Below are 13,759 nucleotides of genomic sequence, written 5' to 3'. Positions count from 1 at the left end.
GCGTACCGCCCCATGGCCCCGTCCTTAGAGTTAATGACTAGTAGGCTTAACTCTTTGTATGTCTGCACCACAGTTCCCGTTCGTTCCGTGCCGTGGCCGGATACGTATTGCACATCGGTATACCTGTCGCTACTCAGGCAACTCGTGTGCGTGGATTGGATCGAGCTCATGGGGTGTGTAGAGATTCCATGTTATAATTGCAAGTCCATATCCACTTTATAGGTTAAAGTCATAAGTTGTGATTGCACAACCATACTTCATAAGAGTTTAATAACTCTTCAACTAACTTTCGTTCTGGTGTCTTGGTATCAAATCGCATAAGACACAAGATTCTACTGGCCAAATAGAATCTAGCACATTGGTTAACCTGGCGCCGCAGTCAACTCATGTGCTTGGATCGGATCGAGCTATTGAGTATTGGGCCTGCATACTCGCTCATCCGTATCCTTTGCGTACCGCCCCATGGCCCCGTCCTTAGAGTTAATGACTAATAGGCTTAACTCTTTGTATGTCTGCACCACAGTTCCCGTTCGTTCCGTGCCGTGGCCGGATACGTATTGCACAACAGTAGATACCATCACCTGACGTATCTAACACACCACTATTGTAACTCGTCGTCGAAGGACCTTTCAAGTGCCTGATGGCCAGGGGAGCTCTTACACGGCACGGAGACACAGTGATGCTCGCCCATCACAGTGTACAACGATCGAGTTTGCTTAAGTGTCTGGGTACCTACACACCAGACACAATGCAATGGCCACGGATCCACACAAGGCACATCACATGCAGAAAGCTTCACCAGATTATGACACATACCACACTCTTGTAACTCGTCGTCGAAGGGGCGTTCAAAGTGCCTTACGGCTAGGGGAGATCTAGCACGGCACGGAGACACAGTGATGGTTGCCCATCAAAGTGTACAACGATCGAGTTTGCTTTCCGCGCAAGCGTTCTAAGTGTCTGGGTACCTACACACCAGACACAATGCAATGGCCACGGATCCACACAAGGCACATCACATGCAGAAAGCTTCACCAGATTCTGACACATACCACACTCTTGTAACTCGTCGTCGAAGGGGCGTTCAAAGTGCCTTACGGCTAGGGGGGATCTAGCACGGCACGGAGACACAGTGATGGTCACCCATCAAAGTGTACAACGATCGAGTTTGCTTTCCGCGCAAGCGTTCTAAGTGTCTGGGTATCTAAGCACCAGACACAATGCAATGGCCACGGATCCACACAAGGCACATCACATGCAGAAAGCTTCACCAGATTCTGACACATACCACACACATGCAACTCGTCGTCGAAGGGGCGTTCAAGTGCCTTACGGCTAGGGGAGATCTAGCTCGGCACGGGGACACAGTGATGGTCACCCATCAAAGTGTACAACGAACGAGTTGGCTTTCAACAAATTCTGACACATAGCAAGCGAGCGACCGAGCTACACCGAAGGCAGCCCATGGTTGGTCACTCGCGGACGATCATCAGTAATGATCCTTCCGCAGGTTCACCTACGGAAACCTTGTTACGACTTTTACTTCCTCTAAATCATCAAGTTCGGTCAACTTCAGCCATGCCAGCTGCAGCTCACGAAGGAACCGCGGAAGGTAAGCCTCCAGAAACCTCACTAAATAATCCATCGGTAGTAGCGACGGGCGGTGTGTACAAAGGGCAGGGACGTAATCAGCACTAGCTAATGACTAGTGCTTACTAGAAATTCCAGGTTCATGGGGACCGTTGCAGTCCCCAATCCCGACTAGATGGGCATTTTAGTGATTTCCCGTTCCTCTCGGAATGGGGGCGCCTATTGGCGAGAACACGCTGCGACCCACATTGTAGCACGCGTGCAGCCCAGAACATCTAAGGGCATCACGGACCTGTTATCGCTCATTCTCAGCTTGCTAAACACAAGTTGTCCCGCTAAGCAGGGCAAACGTAGCCGACGACCGCCCGTGAAGGCGCCGCCCGGCTGTAACGTCAGGTGCGCCCGGAGGCGCACTGCTGACAGCGTTCTAGTTAGCATGTTTGAGTCACGTTCGTTATCGGAATTAACCAGACAAATCATTCCACGAACTAAGAACGGCCATGCACCACTACCCTTAAATTTGAGAAAGAGCTATCAATCTGTCTTACCTCGATAAGTTTGGACCTGGTAAATTTTCCCGTGTTGAGTCAAATTAAGCCGCAAGCTCCACTTCTTGTGGTGCCCTTCCGTCAATTCCTTTAAGTTTCAACTTTGCAACCATACTTCCCCCGGAACCCGATTTTGGTTTCCCGGAAGCGACTGAGAGCACCGAATAGGGGTAGCGTCTCCCAATTGCTAATTGGCATCGTTTACGGTTAGAACTAGGGCGGTATCTAATCGCCTTCGATCCTCTAACTTTCGTTCTTGATTAAAGAAAGCATCCATGGCAAACGCTTTCGCTTCAGTTGGTCCTACGACGGTCTACGAATTTCACCTCTCGCGCCGTAATACCAATGCCCCCAACTACTTCTGTTAATCATTACCTCTAGGTTTCTGACAAACCAACGAAATCGTATAAACCGAGGTCATATTCCATTATTCCATGCAAGATTATTCTCGGCCAACGCCAACCCCACGGGGGGGCCGGACGCTTTGTCTTAGCCTGCTTTGAGCACTCTAATTTGTTCAAGGTAAATGTGAGTATCTTGAGCACCATGAGGAGCCCGTGCCGGAGTTAACCGGTAGCACGGTACTCGTTCACAGAGTAACGCCCAAGTACACCATTGTGAGTCGCAGCCGTGAGCGCGCGCACGAACGGCCCCGGCGTGTAACCGGGCGCCCGTGGCGGTCACGTGTCTGGACGGGCAATCAACTTCGAACGTTTTAACCGCAACAACTTTAATATACGCTAGTGGAGCTGGAATTACCGCGGCTGCTGGCACCAGACTTGCCCTCCACTTGATCCTTGTTGAAGGATTTATACTCAACTCATTCCAATTATGGACCATCGTTAGAGAGGTCCATATTGTTATTTCTCGTCACTACCTCCCCGTACTGGGATTGGGTAATTTACGCGCCTGCTGCCTTCCTTGGATGTGGTAGCCATTTCTCAGGCTCCCTCTCCGGAATCGAACCCTGATTCCCCGTTACCCGTCGCAACCATGGTAGTCCTCTACACTACCATCAATAGTTGATAGGGCAGACATTTGAAAGATCTGTCGTCAGTCGACAAGCGACCATACGATCTGCGTCCTTATCCAGACTTCAACTCAAGCCGCCCGGAGGCGATTGGTTTAACTAATAAGTGCACCAGTTCAGCTACCCGCGAGGGCAACAGTCCCGGCATGTTGCATGTATTAGCTCTGGATTTTCCACAGTTATCCAAGTAACTAGTGGTAGGATGATCTTGTGAATTATAGCTGTTATACTGAGCCTTATGCGGTTTCACATTCATTTATGTTTGTACTTAGACATGCATGGCTTAACCTTTGAGACAAGCGTATATTACTGGTAGGATCAACCAGAATTCGTTCCACTACAGACACACACTCGCTTAGTGGGAAATAAATTTCCACACAACTCTCTCTCTCTAGAACCATATGGAATGGCTCTTTGGTGTTGGGTAAGGCACCAATTTGTTGGGGTGTAACGGTCACCACCAACTTTAAGTTTGTTAGGGCACAACGGAAACCACTAACTAAACTTTAGGAAACTAAATTTCCTCACACATTATCTCTCACCATATTAGCACTAGGTGCTATCCACGATTGTACAACGTTTCAACTCTTGAATCGACCGTAGGGCCGCGGAATTGCTTCCGGGCCCCTATTCTCGCTATTAATTGTTCATCTCTTTCAATACATCGAGTTCGTTCCATTGGGTAGTTCGCATGGCGAACGTTTTGATGCAGCCCCCTGGGGGACCACGGCACTTTACACCGGGTATGGTGTATGCGCAACCTACAGATAACAATAAACCCCTTATGCGTGTGTAAACCGATGTTGGGCTGCTCAACATCTTTCATGGTTACATCACTTGCACCAGAACCCACGGTGCCGATTTGGTAATATGTTGTACATTTACTCTCAAGATGTACGCTTCGGCCCCTTATTCAGGGGCTCAAGCTATTACCAGCAAGAACAATCCTCATCCAGACTTGAACTCGAAACACCCGCAGGCGAACGGTTTAACTAATAAGTGCACCAGTCTTGAATCCATGCGTCGGTGGAAACAATGCCGGCGTGTTGCATGTATTAGCTCTGAACTTAGCGAGTGATTGCCTTGCAGCTGTCATACTGAGCGTAGAGCGTGATTATCGCTCACTTGAACCATGTTGAATGGCTCTTTGGTGTAGGGTAAGGCACCAATTTGTTGGGGCGTAACGGTCACCACCAACTTAAGACTTGCTTATAGGTATTTCAACGTTTTCAACTCTTAAATCGACCGTGTTTCATTATCATCTCTTCTTCTTATTAAATGCATAGAGTTCGTTCCATTGGGTAGTTCGCGTGGCGAACGGTTTGATGCAGCCCCCCGGGGGGGACCACGGCACTTTACACCGGGCATGGTGTATGCGCAACCTACAGATCACCAATATATTTGTGATCGATAATGCACACTTCTTACACGACTGACCAGTCGACAGCGCTGCCTTCCTATTATGCGTGTGTAAACCGATGTTGGGCTGCTCAACATCTTTCACGGTTACATCACTTGCACCCGAACCCATGGTGCCGATTTGGTAATATGTTGTACATGGTCTCAAGATGTACGCTTCGACCCCTTATTCAGGGGCTCAAGCTATTACCAGCAAGATCAATCCTCATCCAGACTTGAACTCGAAACACCCGGAGGCGAACGGTTTAACTAATAAGTGCACCAGTCTTGAATCCATGCGTCGGTGGAAACAATGCCGGCGTGTTGCATGTATTAGCTCTGAACTTAGCGAGTGATTGCCTTGCAGCTGTCGAACTGAGCGTAGAGCGTGATTATCGCTCACTTGAAAGGGTCAAGCCCTTTCGAGTCGTCCGGTTTTTACGCCAGACGACTCGGTTCACCATCTTTCGGGATACAAGTTGACTAAGTGGTACCACTACACTTATCAACTTTCGATTTGGTAATCCTCATCCAGCTTCCTTTCTGGAGGTCCCGAGGATTACCAATTGGGCTGTCATACTGAGCTCATATATTGGAGATCGATAATGCACACTTCTTACACGACTGACCAGTCGACAGCGCTGCCTTCCTATTATGCGTGTGTAAACCGATGTTGGGCTGCTCAACATCTTTCACGGTTACATCACTTGCACCAGAACCCACGGTGCCGATTTGGTAATATGTTGTACATTTACTCAAGATGTACGCTTCGGCCCCTTATTCAGGGGCTCAAGCTATTACCAGCAAGAACAATCCTCATCCAGACTTGAACTCGAAACACCCGGAGGCGAACGGTTTAACTAATAAGTGCACCAGTCTTGAATCCATGCGTCGGTGGAAACAATGCCGGCATGTTGCATGTATTAGCTCTGAACATAGCGAGTGATTGCCTTGTAGCTGTCGAACTGAGCGTAGAATGTGATTATCGCTCACTTGAACCATGTTGAATGGCTCTTTGGTGTAGGGTAAGGCACCAATTTGTTGGGGCACAACGAAACCACCAACTTAAGACTTGCTTATAGGCATTTCAACGTTTTCAACTCTTAAATCGACCGTGTTTCATTATCATCTCTTCTTCTTATTAAATGCATCGAGTTCGTTCCATTGGGTAGTTCGCGTGGCGAACGGTTTGATGCAGCCCCCCGGGGGGGACCACGGCACTTTACACCGGGCATGGTGTATGCGCAACCTACAGATCACCAATATATTTGTGATCGATAATGCACACTTCTTACACGACTGACCAGTCGACAGCGCTGCCTTCCTATTATGCGTGTGTAAACCGATGTTGGGCTGCTCAACATCTTTCACGGTTACATCACTTGCACCCGAACCCATGGTGCCGATTTGGTAATATGTTGTACATGGTCTCAAGATGTACGCTTCGACCCCTTATTCAGGGGCTCAAGCTATTACCAGCAAGATCAATCCTCATCCAGACTTGAACTCGAAACACCCGGAGGCGAACGGTTTAACTAATAAGTGCACCAGTCTTGAATCCATGCGTCGGTGGAAACAATGCCGGCATGTTGCATGTATTAGCTCTGAACATAGCGAGTGATTGCCTTGTAGCTGTCGAACTGAGCGTAGAATGTGATTATCGCTCACTTGAAAGGGTCAAGCCCTTTCGAGTCGTCCGGTTTTTACGCCAGACGACTCGGTTCACCATCTTTCGGGAAGGGACCGTCTCGGTCGCAAGCTGCTCCGGTCCCTAAACAACCTGCGACAAATGATAGGAAATGCCGACATCAACACGTGTTCAGTTTGGTTTATCGCTCATAGGTCTTTTTGACCATCGATCCCTGATTATAACTCTCAATTAAACAGTCAGGAGAGTAAGGCATGCCCATCGATATCTCATCGACAGGCGATACCGCAAGAACGGCCAACGACACATCAGGTGATCGATTATTGCTACGACTTTTGCTTAATCGTTTCCACTCCTTAGAGAAAGAAACCCCCGGGGACCGTCTCGGTCGCAAGCTGCTCCGGTCCCTAAACAACCTGCGACAAATGATAGGAAATGCCGACATCAATACGTGTTCAGTTTGGTTTATCGCTCATTGGTCTGTTTGACCATCGATCCCTGATTAAACTCTCAGTAATCCAGTCGGGAGAGTAAGGCATGCCCATCGATATCTCATCGACAGGCGATACCGCTTGAACGGCCAACGACACATCAGAGGATCGTATCTTGCTACAACTTTTGCTTAATCGTTTCTACTCCTTGGAGAAAGAAACCCCCGGGGACCGTCTCGGTCGCAAGCTGCTCCGGTCCCTAAACAACCTGCGGCATCAAATGATAGGAAAAGCCGACATCAATACGTGTTCAGTTTGGTTTATCGCTCATTGGTCTTGTTTGACCATCGATCCCTGATTAATACTCTCAATTAGAAGGTCGGTAGAGTAAGGCATGCCCATCGATATCTCATCGACAGGCGATACCGCATGAACGGCCAACGACACATCAGAGGATCGTATCTTGCTACAACTCTTGCTTAATAGTTTCCTCTCCTTGGAGAAAGAAACCCCCGGGGACCGTCTCGGCCGCAAGTTGCTCCGGTCCCTAAACAACCTGCGGCATCAAATGATAGGAAAAGCCGACATCAATACGTGTTCAGTTTGGTTTATCGCTCATAGGTCTGTTTGACCATCGATCCTAGAATTCAACTTTCGAGTAAGGCATGCCCGTCGATATCTCATCGATAGGCGATACCGGTAGAACGGCCAACGACACACATCTAGGATCGCATTTACTCTTCCTTGGATGGATAACCAATACCCTAGGACCGTTTCATCGCGAGCTGCTCCGGTCCTCAAACAACTCGCGAACCACCGATAGGATGATATTAGGAATGGCCGACTTTCATCCTTTAACTCTCAGTTCTGCTTACCAAAACATAGGTACTTGGACCTTAAAGACCACTATATGTTCCCCGATCGGGGGCAATCGGAACGTCTATCCATCATCAACATCGTTTCACTCATTCCGAACCACCAAATTGGACAGACAGTACCATATTCACCAACCGATTGCTTCAACTTCGCAAACTGTATGGTAAGTTCTACTAATTTCACATCTTACCATCGACTAATAGTGCATAAATCCACTTGGAAATCACTTTTCCTTGGTCCTCGGACCTTCTACGACAACGTCCAACAAATATCCGAAGTCGTTTCCCAACTTAGACCAAGCATTTCGTATCTTTACTTCTAATCGATTTTTTCTCGCATAATTGACGATCAAAATCTAAAAACCACATTTTGAGCCAGAAGCAGTCGTCCGATCGTCCTGGGGGTAGTCTCAATCGATTTAGAAGGGTCCAATTCATAAAGATACATACTCAGTCAAAATCATGCTTCTGGCTCACCTACCCCCTATATAGTAAACGAAAGCGTACAGGCGTGGAAAACGTGCCATTTTTCTCCATCACGGACTTTTTTTTTCTCGTTGCACCGACTCTAGTAAAAAAGTGAAATTTTTTACTAGTTACCAACTTTTGCAAATTATCATCGGATATCACTTTTTATGGTCTATAGTAAGTTCTTATCACGTTTTAGTAGTTTTTGAAAAAAAAATTTTTTTGAACGTTTCAAAATTTTTCAAAACAAAGTTTTTGTAGGCGGTTTTGTGTATGGAGGGTTACTAGTCTCGGGGTCACTGTTTGACCGAAAAACCACTATATATCATTCGAAAGGTAATTTCAAGGGCTACAAAAAATTGTTCTACGGCACCCCCCTCCGACGTCTAGTATTCGAGTTATTGGCCAAAAACCATCACTTGAGCGATTTTTCGTTCAGGGTACCCGACTCTAGTAAAAAAGTGAAATTTTTCTCGATTGACCAAGTGTTGCAAATGACCATCGGATTTCACTTTTTATGGTCTATAGTGAGTTCTGATCACGATTTGGTACTTTTTGAAAAAATTTTTTTGACGCACTTTTCAAAATTTTGCAAAACCAAAACTTTTTAGGCGGTTTTGTGTATGGAGGGTTACTAGTCTCGGGGTCACTGTTTGACCAAAAAACCACTATATATCATTCGAAAGGTAATTTCAAGGGCTACAAAAAATTGTTCTACGGCACCCCCCTCCGACGTCTAGTATTCGAGTTATTGACCAAAAACCGCAACTATAGCGGTTTTTCGTACAGGGTACCCGACTCTAGTAAAATGATGCGATTTTTACTAGTCTAGGAACTTTTTGGTCAAAAAATCAAGTATATGTCATTCGATAGATAATTTCAAGGGCTACCAAAAATTGTTCCACGACACCCCCCTGCGACGTCTAGTATTAGAGTTATTAGCCAAAAACCGCAACTTAAGCGGTTTTTCGTCCAGGGTACCCGACTCTAGTAAAATGATGCGATTTTTACTAGTCTAGGGAACTTTTTGGCCAAAAATCAAGTATATGTCATTCGATAGATAATTTCAAGGGCTACCAAAAATTGTTCCACGACACCCCCCTGCGACGTCTAGTATTCGAGTTATTAGCCAAAAACCGCAACTAAAGCGGTTTTTCGTCCAGGGTACCCGACTCTAGAAAAATGATGCGATTTTTACTAGTCTAGGGAACTTTTTGGCCAAAAATCAAGTATATGTCATTCGATAGATAATTTCAAGGGCTACCAAAAATTGTTCCACGACACCCCCCTGCGACGTCTAGTATTCGAGTTATGGGCCAAAAACCATTCATACTTGAGCATTTTGCTCATTTTGCCTGTACGGGTACCGGGGACTAGTAAAATCAGGCCAATTTTACTAGAGTGGGGGTACTTTTTGGTCAAAAAAACAACTTTTGCTCGTTCGATAGGGAATCGATAGGGCAACAAAAAATCGTTCTACGACCCCCCCTTCCGATGTCTAGTATTCGAGTTATGGGCCAAAAACAGTTTATAGTTAATTTTTCACTCGATTTTTCACCAAGTATCGCACATTACTCCGGTTCTATGCATTGGATCGTCAATCTTTAAGATTTTATGGGTAGTTCCAACTGTTTGCTACATTTCATCCATACATCACGAACCGATTCAATGTCTGTGGTAGAAGTTATTAGAGGAATAAAAAAATTTACCCTTGGCTTTGGACCGTACAAGTTTACCCATTTTTGGCCCATATTTGCCCCATAGCTCCGCCGGTATCCAAGATATGGCCACACTTTCTTCTGGCCATGGGTAGATGGCACTTGTGGCTAGATTTCTTCCATGCACCACTAATCGCTACCATGTCTGTGGCCGGAGCTATTCACGAAAGCGCCTCGCGCACTTGGTCGGATTTTTGGTCCAACTTGCACCATTTTTGGCCCATATTTGCCCCATAGCTCCGCCGGTATCCAAGATATGGCCACACTTTCTTCTGGCCATGGGTAGATGGCACTTGTGGCTAGATTTCTTCCATGCACCACTAATCGCTACCATGTCTGTGGCCGGAGCTATTCACGAAAGCGCCTCGCGCACTTGGTCGGATTTTTGGTCCAACTTGCACCATTTTTGGCCCATATTTGCCCCATAGCTCCGCCGGTATCCAAGATATGGCCACACTTTCTTCTGGCCATGGGTAGATGGCACTTGTGGCTAGATTTCTTCCATGCACCACTAATCGCTACCATGTCTGTGGCCGGAGCTATTCGACGAACAACCATCGCATTTACCTAGGTACTTTTTCGGATTTTTGGTCCAACTTGCACCATTTTTGGCCCATATTTGCCCCATAGCTCCGCCGGTATCCAAGATATGGCCACACTTTCTTCTGGCCATGGGTAGATGGCACTTGTGGCTAGATTTCTTCCATGCACCACTAATCGCTACCATGTCTGTGGCCGGAGCTATTGACGAAAGCGCCTCGCGCACTTGGTCGGATTTTTGGTCCAACTTGCACCATTTTTGGCCCATATTTGCCCCATAGCTCCGCCGGTATCCAAGATATGGCCACACTTTCTTCTGGCCATGGGTAGATGGCACTTGTGGCTAGATTTCTTCCATGCACCACTAATCGCTACCATGTCTGTGGCCGGAGCTATTCGACGAACAACCATCGCATTTACCTAGGTACTTTTTCGGATTTTTGGTCCAACTTGCACCATTTTTGGCCCATATTTGCCCCATAGCTCCGCCGGTATCCAAGATATGGCCACACTTTCTTCTGGCCATGGGTAGATGGCACTTGTGGCTAGATTTCTTCCATGCACCACTAATCGCTACCATGTCTGTGGCCGGAGCTATTCACGAAAGCGCCTCGCGCACTTGGTCGGATTTTTGGTCCAACTTGCACCATTTTTGGCCCATATTTGCCCCATAGCTCCGCCGGTATCCAAGATATGGCCACACTTTCTTCTGGCCATGGGTAGATGGCACTTGTGGCTAGATTTCTTCCATGCACCACTAATCGCTACCATGTCTGTGGCCGGAGCTATTCGACGAACAACCATCGCATTTACCTAGGTACTTTTTCGGATTTTTGGTCCAACTTGCACCATTTTTGGCCCATATTTGCCCCATAGCTCCGCCGGTATCCAAGATATGGCCACACTTTCTTCTGGCCATGGGTAGATGGCACTTGTGGCTAGATTTCTTCCATGCACCACTAATCGCTACCATGTCTCTGGCCGGAGCTATTCACGAAAGCGCCTCGCGCACTTGGTCGGATTTTTGGTCCAACTTGCACCATTTTTGGCCCATATTTGCCCCATAGCTCCGCCGGTATCCAAGATATGGCCACATATTCTTCTGGCCATGGGTAGATGGCACTTGTGGCTAGATTTCTTCCATGCACCACTAATCGCTACCATGTCTGTGGCCGGAGCTATTCACGAAAGCGCCTCGCGCACTTGGTCGGATTTTTGGTCCACCTGGCACCATTGTTGGCCCGTATTTGCCCCATAGCTCCGCCGGTATCCAAGATATGGCCACACTTTCTTCTGGCCATGGGTAGATGGCACTTGTGACTAGATTTCTTCCATGCATCACTAATCGCTACCATGTCTGTGGCCGGAGCTATTCACGAAAGCGCCTCGCGCACTTGGTCGGATTTTTGGTCCAACTTGCACCATTTTTGGCCCATATTTGCCCCATAGCTCCGCCGGTATCCAAGATATGGCCACACTTTCTTCTGGCCATGGGTAGATGGCACTTGTGGCTAGATTTCTTCCATGCACCACTAATCGCTACCATGTCTCTGGCCGGAGCTATTCACGAAAGCGCCTCGCGCACTTGGTCGGATTTTTGGTCCACCTGGCACCATTGTTGGCCCGTATTTGCCCCATAGCTCCGCCGGTATCCAAGATATGGCCACACTTTGTTCTGGCCATGGGTAGATGGCACTTGTGGCTAGATTTCTTCCATGCACCACTAATCGCTACCATGTCTCTGGCCGGAGCTATTCGACGAACAACCATCGCATTTACCTAGGTACTTTTTCGGATTTTTGGTCCAACTTGCACCATTTTTGGCCCATATTTGCCCCATAGCTCCGCCGGTATCCAAGATATCGCCACACTTTCTTCTGGCCATAGCTAGATGGCACTTGTGGCTAGATTTCTTCCATGCACCACTAATCGCTACCATGTCTCTGGCCGGAGCTATTCGACGAACAACCATCGCATTTACCTAGGTACTTTTTCGGATTTTTGGTCCAACTTGCACCATTTTTGGCCCATATTTGCCCCATAGCTCCGCCGGTATCCAAGATATGGCCACACTTTCTTCTGGCCATGGGTAGATGGCACTTGTGGCTAGATTTCTTCCATGCACCACTAATCGCTACCATGTCTGTGGCCGGAGCTATTCACGAAAGCGCCTCGCGCACTTGGTCGGATTTTTGGTCCAACTTGCACCATTTTTGGCCCATATTTGCCCCATAGCTCCGCCGGTATCCAAGATATGGCCACACTTTCTTCTGGCCATGGGTAGATGGCACTTGTGGCTAGATTTCTTCCATGCACCACTAATCGCTACCATGTCTGTGGCCGGAGCTATTCGACGAACAACCATCGCATTCACCTTCTCGTTGCACTTCTTCGGGAATTTGGTGCAACCAAGTTTTCACTATAACTTGGTCATTTTCCGTCCATCGGACATGCGGTTTTGGGTGTCGATACTTGACACCGCACGCTACAATATGTTCCTGCACGACCATGTGGTCCGATGCTTCCAACAGGAGCTATTCGAGGATTACCGATTTTTCACCATTAAAAATGCTCAATTTTGCACCAACTTTTGCCTATAACTCAGGCTGTATCGATCGGATCTTCAATCTTGAAAAAGTTTTGGATAGGTGGCATCAAATGCTACATTTCGTTCTTCCACGTCAACTTTGTCCGATGTCTAGCAAAAAAGTTATTCGCGAACCAAGTCCAGAACCCATGCAATGGCTGCCCACATTGCATACATCACGGCGGTTAACTCTCGTTACTCTATACCGAGGACTTGGTACATTTTCAGGCATTCGTTGCTACTTCTCGGTTCATGATATTCGTTTACGGTCTTCACTAGGGCATTTGGTGCTCCTTATCGGTTCATGATATTCGTTTACGGTCTTCACTAGGGCATTTGGTGCTCCTTATCGGTTCATGATATTCGTTTACGGTCTTCACTAGGGCATTTGGTGCTCCTTATCGGTTCATGATATTCGTTTACGGTCTTCACTAGGGCATTTGGTGCTCCTTATCGGTTCATGATATTCGTTTACGGTCTTCACTAGGGCATTTGGTGCTCCTTATCGGTTCATGATATTCGTTTACGGTCTTCACTAGGGCATTTGGTGCTCCTTATCGGTTCATGATATTCGTTTACGGTCTTCACTAGGGCATTTGGTGCTCCTTATCGGTTCATGATATTCGTTTACGGTCTTCACTAGGGCATTTGGTGCTCCTTATCGGTTCTTGATATTCGTTTACGGTCTTCACTAGGGCATTTGGTGCTCCTTCTCGGTTCATGATATTCGTTTACGGTCTTCACTAGGGCATTTGGTGCTCCTTCTCGGTTCATGATATTCGTTTACGGTCTTCACTAGGGCATTTGGTGCTCCTTCTCGGTTCATGATATTCGTTTACGGTCTTCACTAGGGCATTTGGTGCTCCTTATCGGTTCATGATATTCGTTTACGGTCTTCACTAGGGCATTTGGTGCTCCTTATCGGT

This window comes from Anopheles funestus (genome assembly GCF_943734845.2).
Source record: "Anopheles funestus chromosome X unlocalized genomic scaffold, idAnoFuneDA-416_04 X_unloc_34, whole genome shotgun sequence".
Taxonomy (NCBI): Eukaryota; Metazoa; Arthropoda; class Insecta; order Diptera; family Culicidae; genus Anopheles; species Anopheles funestus.
The sequence above is the reverse complement of the archived record's forward strand: the minus strand, read 5'-3'. Positions refer to the sequence as shown.